Raw genomic sequence first — 13705 nt, forward strand, 5'->3', positions numbered from 1 at the left:
CATAGAACCTTCATCTGGAGATGGATGGAGATAGAGACAGAGACCCACACTGGAGCACCGGACTGAGCTCCCAATGTCCCAAGGAGGAGCAGAAGGAGGGAAAATATGAGCAAAGAAGTCAGGACCACGAGGGGTGCACCCACCCACGGAGACAGTGGGGCTGATCTATTGTGAGCTCCTGTAGTTTCTTGATTCTTGAGGCTGGGTACCTTAGATGTTGGAATAGTCCCATAGTCTCTGTCTCACACTGAAGAAGTTGAGAACACAATAATTGCTTAGTCTACACAGCTGGGGACTTGGAAAACCTGAAGGGATCCTGAAGAGTCATTGGTCCTTTCGATTCCTGCACTGAGATCAGAACCAACTTCTTTAGCGCAGGAATTAGAAGCAGTAACAGGATAAACAGCTTGGTGGCAAAATGGAAGACATTAAATGAGTTGGCACTCTCTAAGTTTTTACAGTTTATGCTTCCAATATTGAAGATAATGCAAAAATTAAATATCAAGCGTAAAGAATTCTCAAAAAACGACATTGATGATTTTCAATAGTAAAAAGATAGTTTTTAAATGGGGGAAAATAAACCAAAAAAAGGAAACTGGGCATGTGCAGAATTACACAGAGCTGGATTATAGCCAGATGCTCAGAGCAGTCTGGAGAGCTGGCTGACTTGTGCTTCCGTGATCTTCATTCTAAAGGCTTGCGTCACAGTGGATAACCGCTGGTGTTTGCTCAAGGCGTGACTCTGTGAAGAAGATTATTCATCACGTGGCACTGTCTTTTTAAATTCTTGAGAGATTCAAGCTGTCTGTCAGATGTGCCCATATCTCTTTGCTGTTTGGAATAGTTGTTATCCATTCTGTTTGCATCCAAGTTTAGAGTGTAAATTTGGTGAAAATAGTACTACTGGCTGCCCGGCAACACCATGGCCTACACATTGTCTTATCCTACTGTGTGCGTAGTTATTTTCAGACCAGCCAGTAACTTCCCTGTCTTCTTCAGGCCAGTGTGGCATGAACAGCTCCTGGCATTTCATGACCAGGAAGGAATGCTAAGAACACATTTTATACTGATGTCATTTTTATTGTTGCTCTACGTCACCACCAGATCATCTTCCCACACGACTCTTTTCTCCTCCTCCCACACAGCCTTGGTATCAGATGAACTGTCTCTTTGGGATTCAGACCTTGGGTTTCAGTGGCCTGCATTTTAATCCTTTAAGTAGTGTGATCTTTAGGACTTTAGACCTCTTATTTCTGACATTATTTTTTACCCAAATTCTGCACTTAGTTATGCAATGCCACATGGGGACGGACTCAAGTCCCACAGTTTAAGAGATGAGTTAAAGAAGACAACTGCCTGCTACTTTTCCCCCGCAGGGCTAGCCTTTTCCATGCCGGTGTATTGAGTTACTTTACTCTTGAGTCACAGTAACTGTCACTCCACAAGTCCAAAGAAAAAGATATGGAGTAGAGAGTGTCATATTGAAATACAACAGTGAACTTGAACATTTAAGTTCAGGCCACTCTGATTAAAATATTCCTCATGAGATAGTCAAGTAGGTGTGTGTGTTTTGAGACAGGGCACTATTCAACCTTGGCTGGCCTATAATTTATAATGTAGTCAGTATATCTATATAATTATATAGATATTTATATAATTTATAATGTAGTCAGTTTTAGATTTGTACCACACAGCATGCTAGGGTTCACATATCATTCATGAGTGACTTCTGCTGCTACACCTACTCTCAATACCATTATGAGGCCATTCTTGGCAAGTCACATATTTGTCTTATGAAGGAAGGAAGGACAGAGAAACTGTACAACACCCAAACCGGTACCTATGAGTAGACACCTTGGTAGACACACTTCCTATGTGGTGTGTGAGAGTCATCAGATGGATTTCAAACATCTCACCCCATCGCTTGCCTTCATGAGAATGGGGTAATTAGGCCAAGACTTTTTCTGTGATGTGAAAATCTTAAATATAGCAACAATAGGTTGTCCTACTTTTTTTTTGGTTGATGTAGATACATCAAAATAAGTATTCTGATCAAATGGGGCAAAACTCTATGTAAGTTTTATCAGTAGATAGAAGTTGAGCAATCAAGAAATAGACGATGCCAGGAAGTATCTGTAAGACTGCAAAAGGTTAAGATCTTGGGACAAAGTCCTGTGGAACAAATGCTAATTTTGTGGAGGAGATGAATGACTCTCCTTATCAAACACGTAGCTTCACATTCCACGTGCAGCACTCATACCGTCCCTCTCTCTAGCTCAGTGTGCTTTGAGGGTGAAAGCAACAATATTTATTTACCGCTCACCTCCCGTGGTCCTCATTTCCTGCCACTTCTGTTATCTCTGGGTTTGTCGGTTCACCCTGATGCTAAAACAGGAAAATAATAGCTTGAAGACCTGAAGAGGAGAGGGAAGGCCAGGTGAGCAATAGATCTAGTGGACAAGGACAAACAGACAGAAAAACAGAGGTGTTCCATGTGAAGAAGACTGAAGGTCGGAACTAAGTACAGTACTGAAACAGTAAGGCGAGTTAAATAAACTGGGGCTTCACACTCGTCTTCCTTGAGAAGTCAAAAGAGTCCCTAGATTTACAGAGCTCTAGTGGTCCTTCATCGGCAGCTATGGATCACAAACCTGTCAACCCTTGGAAATCAGAGGGAGAACTATGAGAGGCAAAGATTTTTTTTTTTAACAGAACTTGCCTCAAGTTTATTTGTAAAAACAGCATAAGGTTCTGAACATCTGCAAATACTGTGTAGGTGTTCACACCAGTCTATCTGTCTTCACATTGGCAGACTGCGACCTTTTTTATGGGGCCTTTACAGGAGCCTGGGCACCTTTGGGAGCCTGAGCTGCAGCTGAGGCCTCTGTCTTGGCTTAAACTTGGGCTTTGTTTTTTGGAGCCTACTACCCCTGGCCATGTAGCTTCTAATCTGCTTCCCAAGCTTGAAGTGAGCAATTAAAGCCAGATGGGTGAGTTTGTGGCTGGGGCCCTTTGGCACCTTGGGCTTCACCACCTGGGGCTTCACCAGGGCCTTGATGGCCTCCGCACGTGCGCTCAAGGCCTTTGCATTATTTGCCTGCATCTTCTTCAGGCCTTTCTAGTTGTGCTTCTTGGCAAAGCGCATGTTCCTCAGGAATTTGGGGTCGACCCCCTTGAGAGATTCGTATCTTTGTGACCGGGGTTTCTTGATGCCGTTTCTGTGCCATTTCCGGGACTGGTTGTGTGTGGTGTGGTTCTTGGACTTGGCCATGGCTGGACGGTACTCGGCGGCTCCCGAAGCGCCTGCAACCGGAAGAGCAAGAGGCAAAGATTTTAAGGGATGGACTTGGAGAAGGGGACTTGGAATACCTGTAGGTTGAAGTGGAATGGGAAAGAGACTATTTGTGGAACAGGCCAGTGAAGGTCATACCAAATACAAGACAAAAGTGGTGAAGGAGGTGAATCAGAAGAAAATATAAGCGCATGCGCACCATAAAGAAACCTATCACTATATCTACCATAAATGAGTGAAAATAAAAAAGTTCATCCTTGTGTATCTACCATATAAAAATAAGCAGTGTAACAGATGACTTTAAATTTACATGTAATATCAAACTTAAAATCCGCCAGTATACTACAGTATAAAAATAAACCAGAGCCCACCAGAAGGTCACTTGAAGAATGTTACTTGAACTCAACCTATGTGGCTGCAGTTACTAAATAAAGAAACGTGTCACCTTGTTTTTGCGGATGCCCAGAAGGGTTTCTAAGGGTTTATATTTAGAAACTTTAAAGCCCAGAATGTAAAACCAGGAAGACCCTGCCTTCTCCTAATAACTCTTTCAGTTCAAAATACAGTTACTTATTCAGCTCAACTTGCCTGGAGCAAAACTGAAAGTGTAAACGTAAGAGAAAAAGGGCCCTTCAATATTCTGTTGGAATAAATTCTACTTCATACAATACTGCACAATAAATTCATACTTAGTAAACTTCCACTTTATAGATTCTGGACAAGCATCAAATAAAATAGAATTGAAGGCATTATTTTATTGAGGGCCATCTCAGTCAGAACTATCAATCAATAAACAGCAATCTCGGATTTTCAGTTATTTAATATCCCTCATCATTTTATGAAAATGTTAACACACAGTTTTCTTTCAAATCAACAGCTAGTGATTGATAGTTAAACCAGGTAATCAGGACCTCGCCGTGACCTGCATGGCTTGGTACATAACCTGACTGGGGCAATGGGGAATGAAGAAATGGTGGACACAAGTAATGTAAAGGAGGGCCATGCTCTGGGATGGATTTGCACCAGCAGCATCTAGTTTATTATATATAATATACAGCAGGAACCAGGAGGGCAGTTAGCTAACCTCAGTCGAAGGTCTCTGTCTGGGAGCAGACACAGAATGCAGTCATCCATGAGGAAGCTGTGGCTGATACTCTCTGAACATAACTGACTTTAACTGAAGGTCAATTATTTGTTCACATCCATACTTGGACCAGGGCAAGGCCTTGTTGTTCCCATGAGTCTGATACACTGGTGTCTTTGACATAGCTATGCTTTTCTCGACTTCATCTGATCCCCATAAGACTTTTAATGACAACTCCTATGTAATGTGTTAGTTCAAAAGGACAATAGTGAAGTAGGACTGGCAGGATTGACCCTTGACATCTTGAGGGACAAGATGGAGACCATGGGATGCTCCACAGAACTGCCTACGCTATTTCATCCTCCTACCTGAATGCTAAGTAGGACTTCAATCAAGGTACAACACTTTCTAGAACCTTTTAAGGTGGTAGAGAAAGAGGGAAACCACGAGCATGCTGGCAGTGGAAGAGTGGAGAGCCAGCTGCCTTCAAAAACAACCTTGAGTAGTTTTCCAGGTATGACAAAGAATTACAGAATTAGATCTAGAAAGGGGAATGAAAGGAACCCTTTGTGTAGGCGAGGGAGCTAGCAGGTCACGATCATTTCTTCACTGGAGAAGAACAAGACTGGGTTATACTCTGTGCTATGAACTCCTTTCCAGCCTGCCGGTGACAGGTAAGAATTTGTCAGAAGTTGAGATGATTATTTTTAAAAGCCTACTTGTATGAGCTACCCTCTCCTCAGAAAGTAAGGGGTCCAGGTGCCCGTCTCGGCTTAGAGGTGTTTGCCTTCTCTGAAATTGCTTTTCTGCTCACCTCGAAGCTTCTTCTTAAGGAGGGGCTGAAACTGTGGTGTGGGACAATTCTGTATTTTGTCAATTATGTTTTAAATAAACACTCATTGGCCAGTAGCCTGGCAGGAAGTATAGGTGGGACAACCATACAGGAAGTAGAGACAGGGCAATGAGAACAGGAGTTTTCTGGGAAGAAGGAGGCTCTCTCCCCATTCCTGTCCAGACACTGAAGAAGCAGGATATGACCTGCCCCGCTGAAAGAGGTACTGATCCTTGAGGCTAACATAGATAACAATAATGGGTTAATATCAGTTATAAGAGTTAATAAGAAGCCTGAGCTAATGGGCCAATCAGTTTATAACTTATGGACACCTCTGTGATTTTCTTTGGGGCTAAACAACTGCGGGAACCAGGCAGGACAGAAACCTCAGACAACAAAACTGGGCTCCCATTTTTCTCCATCTAGGTTAAAAGGGGTGTTGTTTGCAGCCGTCTGTATTCTAAGTAGATGCCCAAGTTGTGTTTGTTAAAGAAATAGGATGCTCTGAACACATGTCACCAAGTTGTTCTGAGAACGTTCTCTTTTCTCCTGGGGAGATGAATGGCATGACTTTGCTGTTGAAGTCCATCTTTGGCTTCGGCAGGAACCATGGGCTCATCCTCTCAAACAGCCAAATGATTTCACTTTCTCAGCAGCTAGTCAAAGTCCAGTCATCCACATACTGGACAACTTCTGGTATCTGTCAGTCCTTTGTGGTTTGCTGGTTATATCATGGGCAGGTGAGGAGTAATGCCATGTTGTAATTGAAATTTTCATTTCCCCTGTGATTGATTGCTTCTTGTCTTCTGAAATTAATAACCACTCACAGCCCTTCTCTGTGTCTGTTGAAATCTTTTCTCCATGTTCTATTAGGGTGTTTTTATTCTTAATGAGTTGCTGGGGTTCCTAATGATTACAAGTCATCTCTCCAAAGTGAGATATAAAATTCAAGGTTGGCAAATATTTTCTTCCTTTAAAACGTTTTTATTTTTATTGTTATATGTCTTGTGCACAGTGTTTGGGGCTGGGAATGTGTGCCATGCAGAGCATATGGAGGCCAGAGGGCAGTTGTGTGGAGTCCCTTTCTTCCATGGGATCCAGGGATCAAACTCAGGCTTCCAGTCTTGTGCTGCAAGAATCTTTTCCACCACTGCACCATCTCACAGACCCTTTCTTTTTGGATGTTGGACCCAGGGACTCAGGCATTCTGAGCTAGTGTTCTATCTCTGATATACCTTACCATTACATTTTCTTATAATCTTTCAAAGAGATAATGTCCTTACGTTTGTGAGACTCTAACTCCTTGATTTTTTCTGTTACATTTCTTGTTTGTTTTTACTCTAGCTGAAAATATTTGCCTACCCTGGAACTACAAGTATTTTATGCCATTGTCTTTTCTAGATGTTTTGTGCTTTCAACTGCTCTTAATCTTTGAAATGAAGTTGCCTTTCCACTTAACTACTGTTTGCAGCATAAGGTAAGACTGGTATTTATTTTCCCCATAATCAAACTATTCCGATAGCATTTGTTGAAAGGAACATCTTTTCACATTGAATTGCCTTGACACTGTGTCAAAATTTAATTTAGTATGAATGTGTGGGCTCCATTTCCTCAGCTTTATATTCTTGTCCATTCAATTTTTCCAAATCAAACTGTTCCACTTACTACTGTTTTATCATAAACCTTCCAACCAGTTTATGATAGTTCTGATCTTCCAACATCCTTCAAAGATAAACTTGCCTTTGATACTTCCCTAAAATTCTTGTGTGGTCAACTCCTCAGGGGTTGTGCCATTAAAGAAAACTGACTCTCTCTTCCCAAAGTTTCCGTGTTCTAGAGTCTATGGTCAGCATAAGTGGAACTTACTTGTTTTAAAAAGGATACATAGTTGGGTAGGTAGGACAGCAGTTATGGATTTGGGAAGAACATGGATGTGTGTGACTATGATCAAAATATGGTGTATGAAATTCTGAAAGAACAAATAAAAATAAGAAAAATAGAAATATGTGTATCTCTCTCTCTCTCTCTCTCTCTGTCTGTCTGTGTGTGTGTGTGTGGTATATGAACATGTGTACTTTCCTATGTTTATTTGTGTGGAGGCCAAAGGTTGACATTACTTGGCTTTCCTTGTTCTTAATTTTTAAGAAGGGTCTCTCACTGAACCAGGAGGTAACCCTTTAGGCTAGACTAGAAGAACAGCATGTCTGTGGGATTGAGAGCCAGCATCTCGAGGCTACTGAGGATTTGATGTGGGTACTAAGAATCTGAGCTGAGTTTTCATGCTTGTACAAAGGCACTTTATTCACTGAGCCATGGCCCTAGCCCTGGGTTGCATAGTTTTATTCATTTGTATTTTCATGTACTTTTGACAGTATCTTCAAAGAGCTCTTGGGGTATTGAATTATTGTTGCCTAGAGAAATAGCAAAATCCAGTCTCTAACTCTGTCTGTCTGTCTATCTGTTTTTCTGTCTGTCTATCATCTATTTGTGTGCCTGTCTATCCTCTCTCTCTCTCTCTCTCTCTCTCTCTCTCTCTCTCTCTCTCTCTCTCCTTTTCTGTCTGTATATTATCTATCTATCTATCTATCTATCTATCTATCTATCTATCTATCTATCTATCTATCTATCTATCTATCATCTATCTAATCTCCTGAGTGCAAAGGTTGGTATAGTGAGTGGTTGGTATAAATCCTGAAATCCAGGAACCTAGTGTTCTAGTTTTCTTTGTATTTTTGTGATAAGCACTATGACCACAAGTAGTTTGGGGAAGGGTGTTTTACTTTGGTTTTTTTTTTTTTTTTTTTTTTTTTTTTTTTTTTTTTTTTTTTTTTTTTTTTTTTTTTTGCTTACACTTCTACAACAAAGTCCATCATTAAGGGAAGTAAGGGTATGACCTCAAGTAGGAACCTGGAGGTAGGAACTGAAGCAGAGACCATGGAGGAATGCTGTTTACTATCTTGCTTCCCATGTCTCACTTAACCCAGACCCTCTTGCCTAAGGGTGGCACTGCCTACCATGCCCTGGGTTTTCCCACATCAATCATTAACCAAGAAAATGCTTCCATAGAGCTGCTTCTAATAGGCTAATCTAATGATGGAAGCATTTTCCCAATAGGCTCCCCTCTTCTCAGATGACCCTAGCTTATATCAGGTTGACAAAACTACTCAGCACACCTGTGAACCGGGAAGAAGAGGTAGAGAAAAGGAGAGAGGGAGAGAGAACTGGTCCTTGGACCATCTTCTAGTCCAATCTGAGCTCTAGTGGACTGGATGGTGACTACCAACAATGGTAAGGACAGACCTGGCATTAGTCGCTGATTCAAATGCTAATGAAGTCAAGAAATGTCTTCACAAACACACTAGAAATATGTTTCCCCAGCTCTTTGAGCATCTGCTAACCTAGTCAAGTTGAGTCATCAAATTAGCCACGAGAAGTATGTGGAACGTGTGGATGAATGTAGGGTAATTTGACATGGAACAATATTGAATCATTCAATCTGTGAACACAACACATCTTTCTTTTTTGTATTTGTTTTCTTCAGAACTGCTATTTCCAGTAGAGAGTCTTACATTCACTGTGGAGCATTTGATGTTTTTCTGTTATAAATGAATAGAATTATAAATTTAATTTGCCTTTTTGGGATAATATAAAAAGCATTGACTTGTGTATATTAACATTATACTATTACCTTGTACCTTTCAGGGAACTATTAGTCCTCACTTGGAACTGGTTCAGCTATGAACACCTTGGTAACTGTTTCCTAACTTTGGTGACAAAGCACAGTATGTGTTTATTGGTAATTGCTGCTCACTTTCTCCTAATTTTAATTTACCATAACAATAGCAATTGTTGACACATTCTTTTGGATTTTCCAGATGAACAACCATGACCTCTATTAATAGAGACAATTTCACTTGTTCTCTGATTGTTCTACCTTTTAATTCATTTCCTTGACCAAAAACTCAAATATAATGTTGAAAACATAGGACAAAGGTGGTCTCTGTTTTGGATTTTATGAGAGGAGAACTCATATTTCCCTCATAAAATATCTAAGCTTCACTTGTTTATCTGTAAAGTTCCTTTATTAAATTGAAGGATTTGCATAGTGCTTCTAATTTTCTGACAGTATCCTAAATGTGTATTGTATTTTGGCGAGTACCTTTTGGTATCTATTAAGATGGTGGTGTATTTTTCTCAATTTAGTTCTGTTAGTAAGGTAAATTAATTGATGAATTCCCCTTAATCAATCATCTTTGTGTTCCTGAAATGAATTTTACCCAATTGGGATGTGTTCTTGTGAGCATTGATTTGCTAATAGTTTGTTAAGGATTTTTGTGTACACACATTTATAATAATTATTATTTATTTTTTCTTTGTCAAATTTTGATGTTAAGGTTCTTCTGAGCTCTCAAATGCAGTTTGGCTGATTTTTTTACTCTTCTATTTCCTATATATGATTGGCAGCTTTTTCCTAAGTAATTTATAGATTTTGAGGTGAAGCCATATGTGTATAGATTTCTTGGCACATTTTTTGTAACAAATTGAGTTTACTTAATATATAGAAGTTTCTTCATGTCTTTGGTCTTATCTGTTATTAGTTTGGGTAATGTGGTAGATCATTGTCTTCTGAGTATACTAAGTTATTATTATTTTCAGAACAACCATAACTTCCTGCAAGTGACCCTCAAGATGGGGTCTGTTGACATTTCCCCATCGAAGGATGTTATGGAAAGGGTCATCAGACCCTCATCCGAGATTTAAGCTGTTTCTTCCTGTACCTCCTACCCAGCTATATTTAATGGGAACAACCCTAATAACATGTTCCTAGTTCTCTGTAGAGGTACTAGAGTGTAAAGACTGTGGAAGGGTAGCTGACGGTGGTGGTATTCACCTATCTATGCAGCTATGGGGAAGCTGTTATCCATGCTGAGGAGTCTTGAAATGGTGTATCTGCTCTGGGGTCACCCATGTTCCTCTGTGTAAGCCTGATAAACTCTTTGGTTTTCCAAAATTAGGATGTGAAGAAATAATATTTTAGTGTCCTGTTGGCACACTGTTTGAAGGTCAAAATGTTTGTTCATCTCTCCCTAGGAAAAGGTCACACAACAAGTGATCAAAAATTTTCAGAGAATCTGTTCCTTTTCCCTTCTAGGTAGTTGAATTTGTTAGCACAGGATTAGTAATAGTCTTTTCCTAAATATTGTAAGGATTTGCAATGAAGATTATTCACTTTTGATGCTGTGTTCGTCCTTTATGGTACTTTTCTTTTCTGTTCTTAGTCTAGCTGATTTTTTTTTTTAGTTTTATAGATCTTTTATCAAAACGAGCTTTCAGCTTTGAAAAAAATTTTCCTATTTCTGTTGGTTTCCTATTTTTATTGATTAGGCATCATTAGGTTTTATTTTTAGAACTGTTTTGAACACACCACAAAACTCAGCATGCACCAGCTTTCTTCTATGTCCCTTGCCCCTTAGTTATCAACACCTCCAATCCAGAAAAGTCTGCATCAGTTACCTTGACATCTCCTTATCACTCCAAGTCCGTACTTTATGATTGATTCAGGTGTTACAAACATGCACTGACATGTGTCCCCCAAGTGTTTTCTTTATTCTACTTACATATGCTTCTGTCCACATCCATATCCACATCAAACTCTTACCACAGGTACCGTGAGTGTCATATCACATATTAATGAATCATTGTTGTCATCCATTGCACCTATATGCAAGCACAATCAAGCAAAATAATCATAGTTATACATATGAATATATAATTGGATATATTGTGCTTATTATAATTTATAATAAAGATTATTATACCAGTTAAGAATGAGAAAAGTAATTTTGTCTTCCTTCTTAATTAGGATTTTTATTTCTATGGTGAAACACCCTGACCACAAGCAAGTGGGGAAGAAAGGGTTTATTTGGCTTTCACTCTCACATCACAGTACAGCATCAAAGGAAGTCATTTTTTCTTGTAGAACCTAGGACCACCAGTTCAGGGGTAGCACTACCCATGACGGACTAGGCTCTCTCCCATCGATTGCTAGTTAAGAAAATGCCCTATAAATTTGCCTACAGCCTGATCTTGTAGAGGAGGCATTTTCTCAATTGTGACTCCCCTCTCTGATGACTATATCTTGTATCAAGTTGGCATAAAACTAGCCAGCACACCTTCATTGGCTCATTATTTGATGCTTGTGTCCCCCTCCCCTGCACATCCTTTATTTCCCTGAAAAACACTTCTTGGAATATTCCTGGTAAGGCTGCCCTACTAGGAACAAATTTTCTCCATTCTCATTTGCCCAAGTCAGTTCTTACTTGTCTTCCACTTTGAAGGAGTGACTTTATTGAAGTGCAGACGGTGGCAGCAATACCTTTCCGGTGGCAGCCAATACCTTTCCCCCTCAACACTGAATACGTCACTCCCCCTTTTCTGAATGTAATTGTGATTCTTGCCCCTCCCCACATAAATGAAGTGCTTTGTTCCTCTGTCTTCCCTTGGGATTTTTTTCTTTATTGTTGACTTTTAAGTGAGAGACGAGATGACTCAGTGAAGGTTTGTTTTCTTTAGCTTGTTTTACCATTCATCCTTTTCTGTGTTTTTGGTCTTGCTGTGGTTTGATGTTTCTTTGACAATGTTTGTGGGTAGATTCTTAGTTTTATTGATTCAAACGATTCTTCTATTCATTTCTGTCTTTCATGGAACTGCTTAGAGGATTAATAAGTTGGTAGCAGGTCGTGAAGGGAGGGAATGCATTCTGTAGTCTGATGATGAGGTCTTAGTCCTCCAATGAGCCTGTACCTCGACATTGTTCTTCACATATTCTTGTAGGTTCTACCCTCTTCTTAGCTGCGTCTGGATTGGTAGAGAAAGCTTGAACTGTGTGGTTTCTTTCTTCCAATAGATGGGACAGGATACTCGCCTATTTTCTGAGAAGTAAACTTTTCATTTGCCTCAAAGTGTTTTCTTGTGCCTCATTGGACAGTCATGAGAGCTTACTTAAAGGTCCTTCCTGATCAACTCAACATCTGGGCTGTCTTGCAGCTTGCATCCATCTATCACCTTTCATGAGTAATGCCTCCTTCTGCGCTGTTTTTAGCGGGCGTTGAATCATTTTGGATCATATCCTAGACCTTATGAATATGCTATTTTAGAGAATCTAGATTTTATAATATCTCTTTGAATGATGTCAAGTCTTTGGCTTTAGTGTGTGTTCCACTATATTTAAATCAGAATCTTTGTATTTTCTGTGATGGGAAGGAGGTCAAATTTTAAGATAGTCCCTTTCGCACAGACTGTAACTCTGTAGTCTTTCTGCATTTAACACTTGGAGTTCCACTTCCCTGAGTGCCTTTTGGGTGAGAATTTCTATCTTACATTCTAACCTCTGTGCTTGTCACGCTTTCTGCTCTGGTTCATTAGGCCATGTGGTGATTTGAATGAGAATGGCCTCCATGGACATGAATCTGTCTGCTTGGTCTCCAGTTAGTAGAAATGTTTGGAAAGGCTTAGGAGGTATATTAGAAAGGAAAGGAAGGGGTATTCCTTATTGGAGTAGGTATGGCTTTGCTGAAGGAGGTGTGCCACCAGGGGTAAGCTTTGGGGTTTTAAAAGACCCCCCTTCTGCCTCTCTCTCTCTCTCTCTCTCTCTCTCTCTCTCTCTCTCTCTCCCTTTCTCTTTCTCTTTCCCTCCCTCTCCCCTCATCTCTCTCCCATCTCCCCACCCTTATTCTCTGCCTGCAACTCGCAGATCAGATGTGAGCTCTCAGCTGCTGCTCCAGCACCACCATTCCAAACATGATGATCATGGACTAACTTTCTGACACTGTCAGCAGGTCCCCAATTAAATATTTTCTTTTATAACTTGCCTTGATCATGTTGTTTTTTTATCACAGCAATAGAAAAGTAACTAAGATAGGTCAAGGGACAACAAGTTTCCCACTAGTGACAAATGTCCTGTTGTGTGTCACATCTATGGTCTTCCCTCAGTCTAATTCTTTCAAAGTAAGGGATATTAAACACATACCATCTTCTAAGTTTTGATGCCTCTGAAATCATGCCTGTTCTTGTTAATTTTCTGGAATCTTCAATTAGAGTTCTTAAAAGCATTTTGTTTAAGTTACAGATGTTCTTCTGTGGGAGTGTTGCCAGGGGCTTCTGCCAGCCCAGGAAGCAGGAACCCCTCTAGCTTTTTTTTTTTTTAATCTTCCGATAGTCCTAGAAATGTGAAGTAAAGCTGTGGTAGAGAAGCAACATTACTGATATCATAAACATATCAAGAATGGATGATTCTCTAAGCAAGAGGTTAAAAATGCTAAATTCAAGGAGGAGATAGAAACAGTTTTTAAAGGACCCCCTAGGAATTTTAGTCCTACTGATGCCCTTTGCTCCTCATGCTTCAAATAAGATTATTTTTAGACTAATGTAAAATAACACTCAATCAACCAAACAAAAAGTAGATGTTGTTGATGGCCTATGCTTATTCTGAAGCCAA

The 13705-nt window shown here is 40.0% G+C and overlaps 1 pseudogene; it reads right to left on the reverse strand.

Annotated features, from left to right (window-relative positions):
• Window positions 1-2825: 2825 nt before the first annotated feature.
• On the reverse strand, window positions 2826-3273 carry LOC126510855 (60S ribosomal protein L29-like; annotated as a pseudogene).
• Window positions 3274-13705: the final 10432 nt, after the last annotated feature.

This window comes from Alexandromys fortis, unplaced genomic scaffold (assembly GCF_014885135.2).
Source record: "Alexandromys fortis isolate MF-2015 unplaced genomic scaffold, M_Fortis_MF-2015_v1.1 scaffold_10, whole genome shotgun sequence".
NCBI lineage: Eukaryota > Metazoa > Chordata > Mammalia > Rodentia > Cricetidae > Alexandromys > Alexandromys fortis.